This window comes from Antechinus flavipes, chromosome 1 (assembly GCF_016432865.1).
Source record: "Antechinus flavipes isolate AdamAnt ecotype Samford, QLD, Australia chromosome 1, AdamAnt_v2, whole genome shotgun sequence".
In the NCBI taxonomy this organism is placed as follows: Eukaryota; Metazoa; Chordata; class Mammalia; order Dasyuromorphia; family Dasyuridae; genus Antechinus; species Antechinus flavipes.
This window is the reverse complement of record NC_067398.1, coordinates 648,749,145-648,766,792: the sequence shown is the minus strand read 5'-3', so window position 1 is coordinate 648,766,792 and position 17,648 is coordinate 648,749,145. Positions and strand designations below refer to the sequence as shown.

At 37.6% G+C, this 17,648-nt stretch overlaps 1 protein-coding gene, 1 long non-coding RNA gene and 1 pseudogene across 10 annotated transcripts in view; 1 reads left to right on the top strand and 2 right to left on the bottom strand.

Moving 5' to 3' along the window:
• Positions 1-17,648, bottom strand: part of SLC39A4 (solute carrier family 39 member 4) — a 61,990-nt gene that overhangs the window by 21,584 nt on the left and 22,758 nt on the right. The gene's annotated exons all lie outside the window — the stretch shown is intronic.
• On the bottom strand, positions 3,093-5,168 carry LOC127545967 (40S ribosomal protein SA-like; annotated as a pseudogene).
• LOC127544596 (uncharacterized) overlaps positions 5,943-17,648 on the top strand; it is a 29,885-nt gene continuing 18,179 nt past the window's right edge. Inside the window, exon 1 of the long non-coding RNA XR_007949485.1 lies at positions 5,943-6,098. This is a non-coding gene — a long non-coding RNA (uncharacterized LOC127544596). The remainder of the gene's footprint in view (positions 6,099-17,648) is intronic.

The following is a 17,648-nucleotide window of genomic DNA, read 5'->3' as shown; positions in this document are numbered from 1 at the left end:
CAATTGATCAATGATGGACAGAATCAGCTATGCCAGAAAAGGAACACTGGGAAATGAGTGTGAACCAATTGCATTTTCATTTTTCTTCCCAGATTATTTTAACTTTCTAAATCCAATTCTTCTTGTGCAACAAGAGAACTGTTCAAGTTCTGCACACATATATTGTATCTAGGATATACTATAATATATTTAACATGTATAAAACTGCCATTTAGGGGAGGGGGTAGAGAGAGGGAAGGGAAAAGTCGGAACAGAAGTGAGTGCAAGGGATAATGTTGTAAAAAAAATTACCCATGTATATGTTCTGTCAATAAAAAGTTATAATAAAAAATAAAATATTTTTTAAAAGACTTGTGGTTCAAGTCAGAAGGCCAATTAGAAAGTCTTCAAATGATGGGAGTAGCTACAATAGTTTAAATTGATAAGATTTGCCTTTTAGGTTAATTTAGTTTCTCTGGAAAGTGAATGATAGTGAGGTTACAAAGGTGGAGGTAATTCTAAGACAAAAGTTAACCCTTTAGGCAAGTTTCTCTGGAATGTGAGTAGCAGGTGGAATTTCCAAGGGGAAGGAAATGTGTAAGGGAATATTAAATCTTGCTTAAATCTTAGCAAAAAAGAAGTAAAATCAATTTTCAGTTTTATAATTCCTAAACACTTTTGATTCTTTGATGGCCATCCCTTGAATCATTTATTCCCATTAAAGTTATAAATCAAGGAATTATTAAAAATCATGGATGCCTATCAGGTGTTAGTTGTAGAGGGCCAATATTGAATAAATTTGGTCCAGATATTACTTTAGACCTGCTTTCTGTAAGGGTGAACAATTCAAAGCATTGACTCACCACTTCCCTTAACAACGAATGAAAGGGGCAGCTAGGTAATGCAGTGGATAGAGGACTAGCCCTAAAGTCAGGAAGACCTAAGTTCAAATCCAGCCTCAGACACTTAACACTTCCTAGCTGTGTGACCGTGGGCAAGTCACTTAATTCCAACTGCCTCAGCAAAAGAAAAAAAAAATGAATTTAAAGACATATTGGAGATAAGTTTAGGATAACCTTTATGAATGCATGGGGCAGGAACAAGGCAGCACCTCTCTGCTATTTATGACTGTTTTGACAAATAACCTTGTTATTGTTACTGTTACTAACAACTCTTTTGACAAATACTTTATTAATAGTTACTGTTATTAATGACCTGTTATGAGAGATACTTTGTTATTGATAGTTAAGGTCAGACTGAAATGTCAAAGTATGAACATATACATTAACCCTGGAGTGTGTACAACACCACATGGAGGTAGTTGGTGTCAATGCAACATTTGCTTAAAGAGTGTATAAACTCTGGCTCTCAAATTAATAAAAATGGCAAGACAATTTTTCCCCCTGGCTTGTGGATATTCAATTCACTTTCATACTCTCAATATTCACTAGAGCTGGACTCTTAACATTTAGTAAAGCTGAACCAAGGATTACAGGAAAAATGCTGTGAAAAAAAAAAAACTCAGTATTTCTCTAACGTCACAACCCTAATATGGAAATAGTGATTAAAGAAAATTTATCCTAGATATTCTATTTTAACAGAACTAATTTGAGGGAGGATAGCCCAAACCATCAGGCTTGATCTAGAAGATCTGCTTCTGTGGTTCAGGTTACTTATAGAAATTCTTTGATGTTTCTGCTAAAATCTGCCAATAACCAGACTCAATACAATCTAGTACAATCTCTTAAATTTTGCTTTTTTAACAACTAGTTCATACAGTTAAAAACAGGCTCAAACTTTATAATTCTGAAACTATTAACAAAGCTATAAATTTATCTGAAACTTAAGTAGGTGATTATTTAGGTAAACTAGAAGCTAGACCAATATATATATCATCTTTCTATAAAAAGAACATCAAATTAAGAACTCACAGTTCAAGTGAAACCTCAGAGAATTTGTTTTTACATTCCCTTTGCTGTTTTAATTTTTTTCTAAATCCTGTATGTGATACAGTGCCAACAAAAGGCTGAAAGAAGAATTTTAAAAAGACTCTATGGCAATCTGTCATGTTGATATATTTAAGAAATTCAAATACCAAAGAAATAAATATAAGCCAATATACAAGGTTAAGTCATTTAATTTCTAATCAGAAGAAAGATTAGTATCTGAGTTGGGAGGGGGAAAGCAAACAGGTGCAGTTCCATGTAATCAGAAAAAGGGTACCACTCCCACTCACTCTCCAAGTGTCTATTCAGTTAAAGAAATATGGAATCAATAATTGATCGGTATGGGGCCAGTTTTCAAATAAGATTGCTTGAGTTGCATAATTGTAAGAAAACACTTTGCATCAATCTTTGGATCTAATTGGATTTCTGATCAGCATAGCCTAGGTTCTTAGTTAAAGGTCTCTAAGCAATAGGTAGAGGTAGTCCAGCTTCCCAGTCATAGTAGGGCTAGATTCAAACACTGCAATAGTTTTCTCACAATTTTTCTCAAAATTTCCATCTTTTCTTGTTAAGAGATCTCCAAGTCACCTTTTGAATCAAGAAATTAGATAAAAAACAAAGTTCCTCATAAAGGGGTCCAAGCCTAGAGTCCCAAACTGGCTAGGATCAATGACAGGGAATAAGTCTTTTGCAAGTATCTCATACATATCAACTGACACCCCCCGGGCGGGGGGAGAAGACAGCCATTTCCTGATATATGGAATGGGCAGATAAAAAGAATTGTAACTCTAAATCTTGTCAATCAGAACCTTTAGGGGAGAGGTAAGGAACTGAACTTCTGTATTTGGTATGTGTCCCACTTGGGAGCGCACCCACTTCTCATAAGAATTGCTGACTAAAGAATTCTTCTCTCATTCTAAAAGGGCTTTTGTTGCAACTTTACTCCTGGACTAGCTTGCAACTGGGGAAGGTCATCCAATTTTACTCTCCAACCCTGCTGAGTTCCACAGGGTCTTTTGATCACACATGGCCTAGCTTCTAGTTTGCCTAAATAATCATCTATTTAAGTTTCAGATAAATTTATTTATTTATTAAGATACCAGTGTTTATTAACCATCTGGTACTTTCCCAACCCAGTTAGAGCAGCATTTGGGGTAAAACTTAAGGCTACTCTGTTGTGGTTCCTAACCACTCAGTGGTCTGAGTAGTAGGAGCTGCAGAACAGTCCTCAGTAGCCAGCTGAGCACTCTGATCTTCAGGAGAGAACTGTTGAATGGGCACAGATGGCACCTCGACTCCCTTAGACCAATCATCCCTTCTAGTTGAGCAACAGTCAATTCTGGAGCACATGCAGCTAATTCACTCTGAAACTTCCTTTGTTACTGCTTTCTCAGCCACAGCCTGCATCCCTTTCAATCTCCTCTGGATCCCTGTAGAAGTAAAGAAAAGGTATAACCTTCCATGGTGTTCACAGGAGATATGAGCTTGCATACCCAGGACTTCTTGGGGCCAGCATCCTCCACATCAGACCCACTGAATAAGCTCCCTTGTTATTTCATGGATTGGCAACGTTCACGTAGTGAAGTGGGAAATTTGTGTTGTACAATATAGTGGTTGGTTAGTCAAAGGCGGGTGATCTGCTTGAGGATCAGTTACCACCAGAGGCAAGGCTCCCTGTGTAATGCCGGAGAAACTGAGCAAGACAGAGATTAGAGACCAGTTCAATAGTTTATTAAATGAAGAAAGATACTGGGACCAATGGATCCATATTTGGTCCCAGGGCTGGACGAGACAATTATCTCAAAGAGTCCAGCAATTAAGTATCAGAGGGCAAGCTTTTTAATAGGATAACAAAAACAAGAACATAATGGGGGAGGTACCTGGATGGGGATAACCTAATGGAGGGGTGGAAGGCCTCTAGGATGACACTATGGAGGGAGGTTACTGATATTCTAATGACATCTAAAATGGATAAACTTTTATCCTATCAAACATTAAGAAGGAATGTCTATAACCTAAAGATATAAAACCTTTATCTCATCAACCATTTAAAAGGGAATGATTATAGCCTGGGGTTTTGGGGCAGAGCAACTGAGGCAGACCTTTATCTCATCAAACATTAAGAGGGAGAATAACTAAATAGGACAATTGGAGAAATTGGGTCACAACATTAAAAGGGAACTTTGGCACAACACCTGAAAGCTATTTAGTGAAGGATCCTCATGTGAAGTGTCCACTAATAGGTGTGGTGCTGATGCACTAGTTGCAAAGGCCCCTTTCCCAATGTTACCATTCCCACCCTGGATACCACCCTATTTTGTACTAGCTACCCCCCAGGGAAATACCTTTAACCTGACTATCCTTTGTCCTCTTCAGAAAGATAATAATTGTAGTATATCCATTCCAAAATTATCCATTGCCAAAATGGCAAACTTACTCATAATGCTTCTACATTACCTTCCTTGAAGTTTTTTCATACTCACTTGGAAAAAAAAAAAAGATCTCCAGTACTTGTAAAATCTATTTTCATTGATCACAAGGTAGAAGAAACAAACAGAACTGTCAAATATGCCCAGTTTGTGAAAGGGCTGCTAAACACCCCATTCTGAAGCCTCTCTGGAGGAGAGGTACATACTTAGAGCAGGACTGGCAGATGAATTTTACACATGGGGCTTCAAACTGCTTTTTGGTTTTTGTTGTCACCTTTACTAATTTGGTAAAAGCCTGCCTTGGAAAGCTGAGGTTTTTGCTAAAGGAGCTCAAATCCTTTTAAGATTAATTATTATCTCCACTCTGCATGTTATCCTCTCTACCCAGTGCTTAACACTTATTTATACACCTTTGCTTGCACCCTAGGTCATCTGAGTGCTCCTTTCACTGTGTATAATGCCACTGCTTTGAATACTGCCCCCATCCCTTCAAGGAGACAAAAGCAGAGATCTGGGGGGAAACATTCTTTGGTATTTACCATAGGAAAAGGAGTTTGGATGAGAGGCATTCATTATAGCCTCATCTTCCCCCCTACCCCTAGACTTTCTCTGGATGGGTTCCTGACTATTGTCCCTACTAACTCCATTTTAATTATCCTTTTTGCTCATATTTGGCTCCTGCATTTTTAACCTACTTGTGAGATTTGTTTCCTCCAGGCTTCAAGCTATAAACTTCTGATTATCTGTTCACTCTAAATACCATTGGCTAACTGATTCTGATACCCAGCACCCCACTGAATACTGCTGTCGCCATCTTGCTTCCTCTCTTCAGTCTGGACCTCTACTGGGCAGGGACAGCTTTATGCCCCTTGTCAACCTGAAGTAGTGTTGTACCAAAGTTCCCTGACCTAGTTTCCCCATTGATTTTGTGATCCCCTGACCTGGGGGGGCGGGGTTCTGTTCTAATGGGTCAGTGGTCCTGGGTCTTTTGGCTTTGGAATCGCCTCAGGAAACTTCCAATCTATCTGATACTGACCACTCTTTAGCCAGATAGCTTCTGGCTTCAGAAAACTCCTATGCCCCATCTGTTTGACTCTGAATAGATTACTTCTCAGTTCATTGCTGACTGAGCAATAATGCAATAATCAAATTTCAGAGACCACCCTCAATTTATCTGGAGATTACTCCCTAGCCTTACCCCTTAAGCTGTAGAATTAACATATCTATGATTGAAAGCTTTATAAATGTATCTCCTTGCTTCAGTTTCTTTTCTGAATTCCTTTATAATTCAGTCTTCTTGTAAAGGCATACTTTACTTTCAATAAAACTTTGCCCCTCCACTATGAGATGGATTCAAGCCCGCAAATTCTTTTGAGAAACCTCATGACACCAGTCTGGGACTTGTGGGGTCCCCCCTTGTTTGTTTCCTCCCTAACAGTGGCACTAACAGTGGCAGCAGAAAATTTCAGAAGTTTGTTTGCTAGTCATTGTTCCTGGATGAGATTATACTAACATTAATTGGATTTTCAATGACAACAATGGCATGAGCTGCCAGCAAAAGCTTTTCCCAAATTGTCTTCAAATTAATGTCATCACTCTTTCTTTTGCAGATATACTAATTCATTTAAAAGTCTAAATCTACTTAATCTGCAAGATATCTAAGGCTCTGGACATGTGAAAGTTTCCCTTTGGGAAACTGAGGATAATGCAGTATGGAACCCTCTTTTGGGCAACACAAAGAAAGGTCAGGTAAATTTTAAATGCAAACTAGTTTTTGTTTGTTTGTTTTTTTTTTTTTTTGCACTCTGGGATTACTTTCAAACTTTTTCTGTTACCCTAAAACAATAGCTCTATCAATCTTCAGGGGAAAAGTGATTTAAGTGCTATTGTGTGGGTCAGAAACCATTTAACAAAAAAGATGGAGAGATCTCTAGAAGCAAAGCAAAGTTTATTATACGTTCTCGGGAGAATCCGGGGTCCCACCCATGGAGCAGACAATCGAAGGGAGGAAGCACCTTAAGGAGCAGGGTCAACGCTTTTAATCTCTAACACAAATTCCCCTTCCCACCACTTACCCTCATCCTTATTAGCTGAGGCTCCTACATTCTAAACGCGGGAACTACCCAAAAAATTGAACTTGACCAATTAAGTACACAGTTGCCCATATTTGGTTGAAATAGGGAGGATAACAAGAAGGGGACTTAAGTATGCCCTTAGGGAGATAACAGGGAGGAGACTTTAAGTATGCCCTTAAGAATATAGCAGGGAGGGGGCCTAAGTATGCCCTTAGGAGAATATAGGGGAGGAGACCCTTTAAGTATGCCCTTGATTTAATGTTTAAAGTCCTTCAGGCCTACTCAAACTTTGAAATAGATGAAGCCTTACTCGATTTTCACAACTGTCTTGAAAGATTTCACCTTATCTCGTTCACTATTTACCCCTAAATTTTTTACAGAATTTAATTCTTAGTTATCCTTAAAACAAACTCTATAGGGAAGCATTCCCAAACTCCCTAAGATATGTTAAGCTTCCGTTAAGTGCCTTGTCAGATACAACAAAGACAAAGACATAAATCCTTAGGATTTTCCAAGGGTCAGGAGTTCTCTACAATCTCAAAATATTAATCTCCAAACTCCTCAAAAATTAATCTCTAATCTCCTTATTCTCCAAACCTTCAAAATCTACTAAAATGTTTTCAGCAATTACCATCTAAAAGCCTAAAGTGTATTAGTTCTTGCTTCCTGGGATAAAGAGTTTAACAGAAAATATAAAAAATATACATATAAATGATCAAACATATACCTGCTAACCTTTTCATCTACTAGAAATCTAATCTCTGTTTGTGTGTTTTTTTGTGGGTGTTTACTTTTGGTTTTTTGCAAGCAATTGAAGTTATGACTTGCCCAGGGCCACACAGATAGGAAGGATTAAGTGTCTGAGATCAGATCTGAATTCAAGTTCTCCTTACTCCAGGACCAGTGCTCTATCTACTGTCCCATCTAACTACCTTGAAAAATTAATCTCAAAGCTTTTAATTTGCCATCAAATCTGTGACCCAATGAGATTTTTGTATATTTTAACATAATTTAAGATCTCAATCTTTTAATCACCCGCTTCAATTCTGTATGTTTCAGGCCAATAAGAATCTAAGGCTCTATCAATTTAACAGCACATTCTTCCCCTGGACTCGAGTCAATTTTTCTAAGGGAAAATCCTTACTATTTTACTATTATCAGAACTAGTCATTCCCTTAAAGGGAGTAATTTTTCCCCAACCTTCAGGAAGAAGGTAAACCTTTCCTGGCAGTGTGGGAGTAAACCATACTTTAGCTCAGAAGAATGTAAAATAAAAGGGCATCAGACCTTTGGGGGCAGTTTTCCTCAAACATGTGTCTTGGTGAAAGATTAACAAAGTTTTTCTGAAAGGCTATACAGAGTCCTGACTCCACCTAGCTGGATCGGCCAAAAACTATTGCCAGTAAAATCTGAAAAGACTGAAGAAACAAAGGTTAAAACTTCTGAGCATATAAACTTATTAAGCAATACATTCCAGTGGTATAACAAATTGGCATGAGGCCTTCTCAGCTTGACTCTGGATCTCAAATACAAGGAGAGATGACGTTTTATTCATTAAAAGCAAACAACTAGTAGGACATGAACCCAGAGACAGGAGTAGGTAATCTGATTTCTAATTGGTGGAAGGATTAGAGTTTTTCTCAGTTGGGAGGGGAAGGACAAATAAGTACAACTCCTTAAAGTAAGAGATATTTCCTGTCTCCTCCTCTCCATCCCCCAGATATCTGTTTTCAATCAAAGGAACATGGAAACACTGACTGATTGACCAGTACAAGGCCAATTTTCAAATAAGACATATAAGTTGTTTAAGATAGATAACTGTGGGAAAACTCCTTACATCAATCTTCAGATCTAAGTTTTTGATCAGCATAATTTAAGTCTTTAGTTAGGGGAATAAAGTTTTCTCACAAGACAGAAATTGAACCAGACCCATAACTGAATAGAAAGAGAATTGAGCTAGATTCAGAATTGAATTACAAGATGGAGTCAGTGTGATTTACTCAATTCCTACGACTGCCTCAGAAAAGAGGTTTGTGCCATTTATCCTTTTTTTAAAAAATAATTATAACTTTTTATTGACAACCATGCCAGGGTAATTTTTTACAACATTATCCTTTGCACTCACTCCTGTTCCGATTTTTCCCCTCCCTCCCTTCACCCCCTCCCTCAGATGGCAAGCAGTACTATACATGTTAAACATGTCACAGTATATCCTAGAAACAATATATGTGTTTAGAACCCAACAGTTCTCTTGTTGCACAGGAAGAATTGCATTCAGAAGATAAAAATAACCCGGGAAGAAAAACAAAAATGCAAGCAGTTTATATTCATTTCCCAGTGTTCTTTCTTTGGGTGTAGCTGCTTCTGTCCATCATTGATCAATTGAAACTGAGTTAGATCTTCTCTTTGTCAAAGAAATCCACTTCCATCAGAATACATCCTCATACAGTATCGTTGTTGAGGTATATAATGATCTCTTGGTTCTGCTCATTTCAATCAGCATCAGTTCATGTAAGTCTCTCCAAGCCTCTCTGTATTCATCCTGTTGGTCATTTCTTACAGAACAATAATATTCCATAACATTCATATACCACAATTTACCCAACCATTCTCCAATTGATGGGCACCCATTCATTTTCCAGTTTCTAGTCACTACAAAGAGGGCTGCCACAAACATTTTGGCACAGACAGGTCCCTTTTCCTTCTTTGGTATCTCTTTGGGGTATAAGGCCAGTAGTAGCACTTCTAGATCAAAGTGTATGCACAGTTTGATAACTTTTTGGTGCCATTTATTCTTGACTAAACATACGCATAGGTAATTTTTCTTTTTAAAAAAATTTTATTATTATTATTATTATTTTTATATTTTATTTTATTTTATTTTATAATAACTTTATATTGACAGAATCCATGCCAGGGTAATTTTTTTACAACATTATCCCTTGCACTCACTTCTGTTCCGATTTTTCCCCTCCCTTCCTCCACCCCCTCCCCTAGATGGCAAGCAGTCCTATATATGTCAGATATGTTGCAGTATATCCTAGATACAATATATGTTTGCAGAACCGAACAGTTCTCTTGTTGCACAGGGAGAATTGGATTCAGAAGGTAAAAATAACCCAGAGAGAAAAATAAAAATGCAAATAGTTCACATTCATTTCCCAGTGTTCTTTCTTTGGGTGTAGCTGCTTCTGTCCATCAATTGAAACTCAGGTCTCTTTGTCAAAGAAATACACTTCCATCAGAATACATCCTCATACAGTATCGTTGTCGAGGTATATAATGATCTCCTGGTTCTGCTCATTTCACTTAGCATCAGTTCCTGTAAGTCTCTCCAAGCCTCTCTGTATTCATCCTGCTGGTCATTTCTTACAGAACAATAATATTCCGTAACATTCATATACCACAATTTATTCAGCCATTCTCCAATTGATGGGCATCCATTCAATTTCCAGTTTCTAGCCACTACAAAAAGGGCTGCCACAAACATTTTGGGTGCCATTTATTCTTTTTTTTTTAATTTAATTTTATTTAATAATAACTTTGTATTGAGAGAATCCATGCCAGGATAATTTTTACACAGCATTATCCCTTGCAATCACTTATGTTTCATTTTTTCTCCTCCCTCCCACCTTCCCCCCCCCCCCAAGATGGCAAGCAGTCCTATATATGTTAAATATGTTGCAGTACATCCTAGATACAATACATATTTGTAGAACCGAACAGTTCTCCCGCTGCACAGGGAGAATTGGATTCAGAAGGTAAAAATAACTCGGGAAGAAAATCAAAAATCAAATAGTTCACATTCATTTCCCAGTATTCCTTCTTTGGGTGTAGCTGTTTCTGTCCATCATTTATCCAATGAAACTCAGTTAAGTCTCTTTGTCAGAGAAATCCACTTCCATCAGAATACATCCTCATACAATATCGTTGTCGAAGTGTATAATGATCTCCTGGTTCTGCTCATCTCACTTAGCATCAGTCCATGTAGGTCTCTCCAAGCCTCTCTGTATTCATCCTGCTGGTCATTCCTTACAGAGCAATAATATTCCATAACATTCATATACCACAATTTACCCAGCCATTCTCCAATTGATGGGCATCCATTCATTTTCCAGTTTCTAGCCACTACAAACAGGGCTGCTACAAACATTTTGGCACATACAGGTCCCTTTCCCTTTTTTAGTATCTCTTTGGGGTATAAGCCCAATAGAAACACTGCTGGATCAAAGGGTATGCACAGTTTGATAACTTTTTGGGCATAATTCCAGATTGCTCTCCAGAATGGCTGGATTCGTTCACAACTCCACCAACAATGCATCAGTGTCCCCGTTTTCCCGCATCCCCTCCAACATTCATCATTATTTTTTCCTTTCATCTTAGCCAATCTGACAGGTGTGTAGTGATATCTCAGAGTTGTCTTAATTTGCATTTCTCTGATCAATAGTGATTTGGAACACTCTTTCATGTGAGTGGTAATAGTTTCAATTTCTTCATCTGAAAATTGTCTGTTCATATCCTTTGACCATTTATCAATTGGAGAATGGGGTGCCATTTATTCTTAATCTTAATCAGAGCTTCAGAAATTCTTGAGATGCTTTTTTTTTTTAGCAGTTATAAAAACCTTTAAACCATAACATGAAATTTACCATAGAGATATTACGTTTCAGTTACAAATTCAATTTCAAATAGATTTGTAATGCTACCTCATATTTTTTCCTTCCTGAAGTTGCATATAATCAGAAGAGATGGAAGAAGTGTTGACACCTAGACACCTAGTGGTCTTATACTTTTTAAAACTAGAATGAAAAAGGAAAAACATATCTCCCTGTAAAATATGGGCTAGCTCCCTGGAAAGGTCAGGGTCAGCCAGAGTCAGGATAAATCAAAGTTCTTGGTCTTTAGGGGGAGAAGTGAAGAAGGCAGGCAAGCTGCCATGTGACTTGCCAAAGATGTATCCTGGATTCTGGAGTCCAGAATCTCCAGCCTCTCTCCTCCTTGTCCTGCCGCCAAGTGATTCTCACTTCTTTCCCTCCACCCTCCAATCCTTGCCTACAATTATCTTATTACCAAACATTCAGCAAGCACCAATGCTGAGGAGAGCCATCATCCAAATATATGCTAATAAAGCCATTGTCTCACATTGAATAAATAGCCTTAAGTGCTCTCTTTTCTGATTCAGAGTTTCAGCCCTCTACATCTCCTCCTTTCTTTTGTTTTAGAATACAGGTGGTCATGCCCTCCCTGACTTCTAAGGAAGGGAGGTGAAAGCACTAAAAAGGAGATGATCACTCCTCCCCAGCTTCTCAGGAAGAGAGATGAAAAACACTAAAGGGAAGTGGTGTGTCAAGCCAGATATTGCTAATGGGTTTCTGTGCTGAAGGGTCTTACTAGAAACAGGTATGCACAAACTCCATCAGCATGGGAGGTATTACACAAGCACATAGCAATAAAGCACAGGCTATTAGTGATGATTCTCCCCACAGCCAGTGCAAGCTCAATGTGGTGTAACAACATGAATTGTACATGCAGGTAGTGATATAACAAACAATATGAATCAACATGGTGTTGTAAAAGATTTCTAGTAGTCCTAGAAGGAGGGTATGTAAATAACAATCACACATACACCTCTTTCAGCAGCCAAGAGATAGTTCAAAACCAATCTATTGTCCATTGCTTCACGTGTCAGGGAATCCAATTATCTCTGAAAGTTTTAAAAATCCTGCAACAGTCTTATTATGTATTAGAGAATCCAATGATTTCCTGCAGATTTTGAAGTCCTGCAATAATCTTATCATGTCTCAGGGAATCCAATGATTCCTGAGGATTTTCAAGTCCTGCATCAGTCTCATTAACAATTTTTGATGTCCCTGAATCAAATTGCCATAACTGCCCTGCTCTTTCAGTGGTGGGCACAATCAGCAATGGAACTATTCAATGTTTCTTGGGGCTTCTCTTTTGTTTCAAGTATCTGCTCTGTCTCTCTCCAATGAACAAGGCAAATATGGCTCAATGGCACCCATCTGATTCCTTCTCCATCTGTAGAGATATAAGCAAACCCTCTCCCCCAAGCAGTTAACCTATCTGGTCCCTTCCATTCACCACTTTCTGGGTCTCTCCACATCATCTGGCGATAGCTAAAGACCGTGGAGCCAGTCACACTGGACACTGCCCTTCTGGTGGGTTATAAAACCTGTCTGCCTGAGCCAGTGCATCTTTGTCAAAAATCAAGAAGTTAATAATATAAAGAGCTAAATTTAGAAGTTCTCTAGGGTTACCTGTGGCTCCCCCTTTCTTTTGTTTTTGGAGGAGTGTCTTGATGTCTCTTTCTCCTCTCTACTATTGCCTGTCCTTAAGGATTGAAATTAGTATGTAAAATCTGATACTGTACACAAAAGTGTGCACAATGTTTAGAAGTATATAAAGGTCCATTATCTGTTTTTATTGCTTGTGGCACACACATAATTGCAAATGCCTGTATAAGAAATTCAGTGACTACTCCAGCTGTCTATTTTGGTGCTGGTATTGCAAAAGTAAATCCTGAAAAGGTGTCTACTACACCTCCCTCCCTAAAATAATAAAAGAAATCTATATGTAATCTTTTCTTCTCTCAAACAAAATCAACAGTTTTGAGGTGTACTCACAAAGGCACAACACACACACATAATCAATTCATCACCAGTTTATGTTCATCTGATTATATCCTATGCTATACATTGTTAGTAGAGAGCAATTTGGAACTATGCCCAAAGGGCTACCAAACTGTGCATACCCTTTGATCCAGCAGTGTTTCTATTGGGTTTATATCCCAAAGAGATCTTAAAGGAGAGAAAGGGACCCACATGTGTAAAAATGTTTGTGGCGGCCCTTTCTGTAGTGGCAAGAAACTGGAAAGTGAGTGGATGTTCATTAGGAATGGCTGAATAAATTATGATATATGAATGTTATGATAATTATTGTTCTATAAGAGATGGTCAGCAGGATGATTTCAGAGAGACTTACACGATCTCATGCTAAGTAAAATGAACAGAACCAGGAGATCATTATACATGACAACAGCAAAATTGATTAATGCTGATGGACTTTGCTCTTTCCAACAATGAGGTGATTCACACCAATTCCAATGGTTTTATGATGAGGAAAGTCATCTGTACCCAAAGAGAGGACAGTGAAACTCAATATGGACCAAAACATAGTATTTTCACTCTTTTTTGCTGTTGTTTGCTTGCATTTTGTTTTCTTTTTCATTTTTTTTCCTTTTTGAGCTGATTTTTCTTGTGCAGCATGTTTGTGGAAATATGCGTAGAGAAATTGTACATGTTTATTGGATCACTTACCAACTAGGGTATGGGGGAAAGGGAGGGAAAAATTAGAACACAGGGTTTTGTAGGGGTGAATATAGAAAATTATCTATGTATACATAAAAAAACCCAAAGTTTTAATACTCCTCCCAAAAAAAACTCTTTAGCCTATGTTTACATAGTGTTAATAACTGAATATTAGTTTTTTACTTTTCAAGTCTGTGGTGGTTGTTTTAAGAGCACAATCATTTCTGTAATGCTAAAGAAAGCTTAGATAAGATGCTATATCAAGGTTCTACTGCTTAGTAATACAAGAAACTTCTAAGAGAAATTAGATTTCTGGTTAACTGCAAATTCTCTGAAAATGGTTATTTCAAAACCCATTCAGCAAATTATTTAACATTTATTTAGTGTATCATGGTTGTCTTGTTTAACCAATATAGTCTATAGCTTTTTTTCTGTTTTTTTTTTTTTAGTTTTTCAGTTGATCACTCAAATTCTTCTTTTTTTAAAATTATTATTAAAGCTTTTTATTTACAAAATATGTGCATGGGTAATTTTTCAATATTGACCCTTGCAAAATCTTCTGTTCCAAATTTTCCCCTCCTTCCCCCATCCCCTCCCCCAGATGGCAGGTAGTCCAATACATGTTAAATATGTTAAAATATATGTTAAATCCAATATATGTATACATATATATGTAGTTATCTTGCTGCACAAGAAAAAATGGATCAAGAAGAAAAAAAAACCTGAGAAAGAAAACAAAATGCAAGCAAACAACAACAGAAAGAGTGAGAATGCTGTGTTGTGGTCCATGGTCCTCTCTCTGGGTGTTGGCTCTCTTCATCACTGAACAATTGGAACTAGTTTGAATCATCTTATTGTTGAAGAGAACCACTTCCATCAGAATTGATTGTCCAATTATATTGATTTTGCCATGTATAATGATCTACTGGTTCTGCTCATTTCACTTAGCATCAGTTCATGTAAATCTCTCCAGGCCTCTCTAAAATCATCCTGCTGGTCATTTCTTACAGAATCCCCATGGGATCTCTCTTTCTACTGGGAAATTGTAAGTTCCACTGAGGAACTTGACTTTCTATGCTCTCTCACTCTATTTCATATTTATCATCCCTGGCATCTATTGTTTCCCTTCATTTTATCTATAACCTCTTGCCTAAATAAATCTATATTTTGCCAAAGAGAATGGCCATTATGAATTCCTCACATGATCAAACCCCAACTTTTGTTGCCTGCCATCATTTGGTGACAAACCTCACACCACAGACCACTAGTGAATTCCTTCTGGGAGTGGGAGGTGGGGAGAGAGAGAGTGTTGGGTTCCCCTCTTGGCCCTTGTTTTCACATTGACATGCTTCTCCAGTATAGGTGTGGCTGTCAATAGTTTGAGTCCTTTATCTGGGGATCCAGTTTGAGCTAACCTAGAGATTCTCTTTTATTTTATACAATGAAGTGGGAATCACAAAACAGATACCTAGACATTAAACACCAGTGACAAAGCTTCAAAAATAAATTAGAGCGCACTAATTTTTAGGTCAAATATGTGACTTTTAAACAATTTTCTATACTTTTAGTTACCCTCTATGTGGTGGGGAGTGTTTTTGTTTCAAAACTTTTTAGACTCCCCCAAAAGCATCACTAATATATGGATTTTTACCATTCCTTGGCCTAAGCTGGGAATCTCCTTTGAAAAGAGTGAGTTCTCTCCAAAGAGTTTGTCTATTAGGGATATTTTCTGGGTTCTGCTATTATTTCCAAATTATTACACTGAACACAAACAGTACCCCAGACAGAAAATAGTTACAAAAATAATTGCAAATAAAGTTCCTTAGAAAAAATTCAATGCACACAAAAGTCCCCTTTTTAGAAAGTAAGGAAAGAGACCAGGTTCTAAACACAATTTATTAGTTATAACTAATAAATTGTGTCAATGGCCTTTCTCAATAAACAAATCCCTGAATGAGGGCTGACAGGGTCTTTTAGAAAAAAGTTATCAGAGCCAAGATGAGAGGAGCAGCTTTCCCCCAAGACCTTCCAAATACCTTTAAATAATATCTCTAAACAAATTCTAGAATGTCAGAATCCATAAAAGAAAGAGTGAAACTATTTTCTAGCCCAGGACAACTTGGAAGCTTAGCAGGAAAGGTCTGTCTCACCAGTGAGAGTGGAACATAGTCCAACACAAGGCCCTTCAGCATGGCCTAGCCTCAGCAATCTAGGAACAGGCCTTGGGAGCCATTGAATCAGCATCGGCTTCCAAAGCTCTCAGACCACAGATGGGTACAGGAGTCAAACTGGTCACATGGAGATTACAGGGGTCTATTTGCTAGCACTGAGGCAGGACTGTTGCTTTGCCCATACTCAGATCTAGGTCATAATCCTTGGTGGCAGCTTCATGGTGAAGAGGAGCACTAGCATACCAGAATTAAAGTGGGATAAATGGAATCTCCTCATAGTTTCAGATCTAAAAAGAGTGCTTGTGGCTTCTCACAATAAACACACTTCTCCTTGGTCATACCACATTGGAAGAATTGAAAACTTACAGGTTCCCAGTAGTAATTCTGAAAAGAGATGCATAAAACTGCAGAAGTTTGGGATGGTGCACCCTCCACCCTGGAAGAAGTCCCACTTTAATAGTTAAAGTCTAGAGGAAAAAAAAAAGCAAACAGAAAAAGATTGACTATAAAAAGTTACTATGGTGATAAGGGAGATCAAAACACACACTCAGAAGATAAAGGCAAAGCTCCTATATTCAAAGCTTCTAAGAAAAATATGCATTGGTCTTAGGCCAGGGAAGAGCTTACAAAGGATTTTGAAAATCAAGTCAGAGAGGTAGAGGAAAAATTAAGAAGAGAAATGAAAGTGATGGAAGAAAATAATGAAAAATGAGTCAATAGCTTGATGAAAGAGATACAAAAAAAAAAAATACTGAAGAAAATTAATGCCTTAAAAAAGACTAGGCCAAATGGCAATGGAAGTTCAAAAAACTAATGAGAAGAATGCTTTAAAAAGCAAAATTGAACAAATAGAACAATTAGCAAAATGACGGAGCAAAATCTTGAGCAATATAGGTGTGTCCTTTAATTGGCTAACAATGACCTAATCAGAATTGAGATTACATCATTTGAACCTCCTTTTATGAAAACACCTTATCCAAATCCAAGACATATGATTCATGACACAAATCAAAGGTTCTTCGGCAATGGGAGTAGTCTTCAGGTGATAGGAGTAGCTATAATAGTTTAAATTGATGAGATTTGACCTTTAGGTTAAAAAAGTTTCTCTGGAAGGTGGATGATGGTTGAGGTTACAAAGGTGAAGGTAATTACAAAATACAGAGAGAGAGAGAGAGAGAGAGAGAGAGAGAGAGAGAGAGAGAGAGAGAGAGAGAGAGAGAGAGAGAGAGAGAGAGAGAGAAAGAGAGAGAGACTTTTTATTTTCAAAACATATGCATGGATAATTTTCAATATTCACCTTTGCATAACATTGTGTTCCAAATTTTTTCCCTCCTTTCCCCCCCCTCCCCTAGATGGCAAGTAATTAAATATGTTAAACATCTGCAATTCTTCTATACATATTTCCACAAAAATCTAGTACATATCATCAACTTTTTTTCCAGCTTCCATGATAGATCAACCCACAATAACCTTCTTAATCATTACCTTTGTTGTAACCATCTAGAGCACTTCTCATTCAGATTTAGAGAGAAAAACAAAACTCTTAGAGTTTGTTGGAGTCCAGCTCCTGTAGTGATGAAGGATGTGACACATCAGGGCCAGGTGGAGAAGTCCTGGCTAGGACTCTTTGAAGTTTATTGATCAGAAACACAAATATATCTACCTCAAATGCTCATAAGTTTGATACAAAGTACACTCTTTTAAAATTCCTATAGCCTAA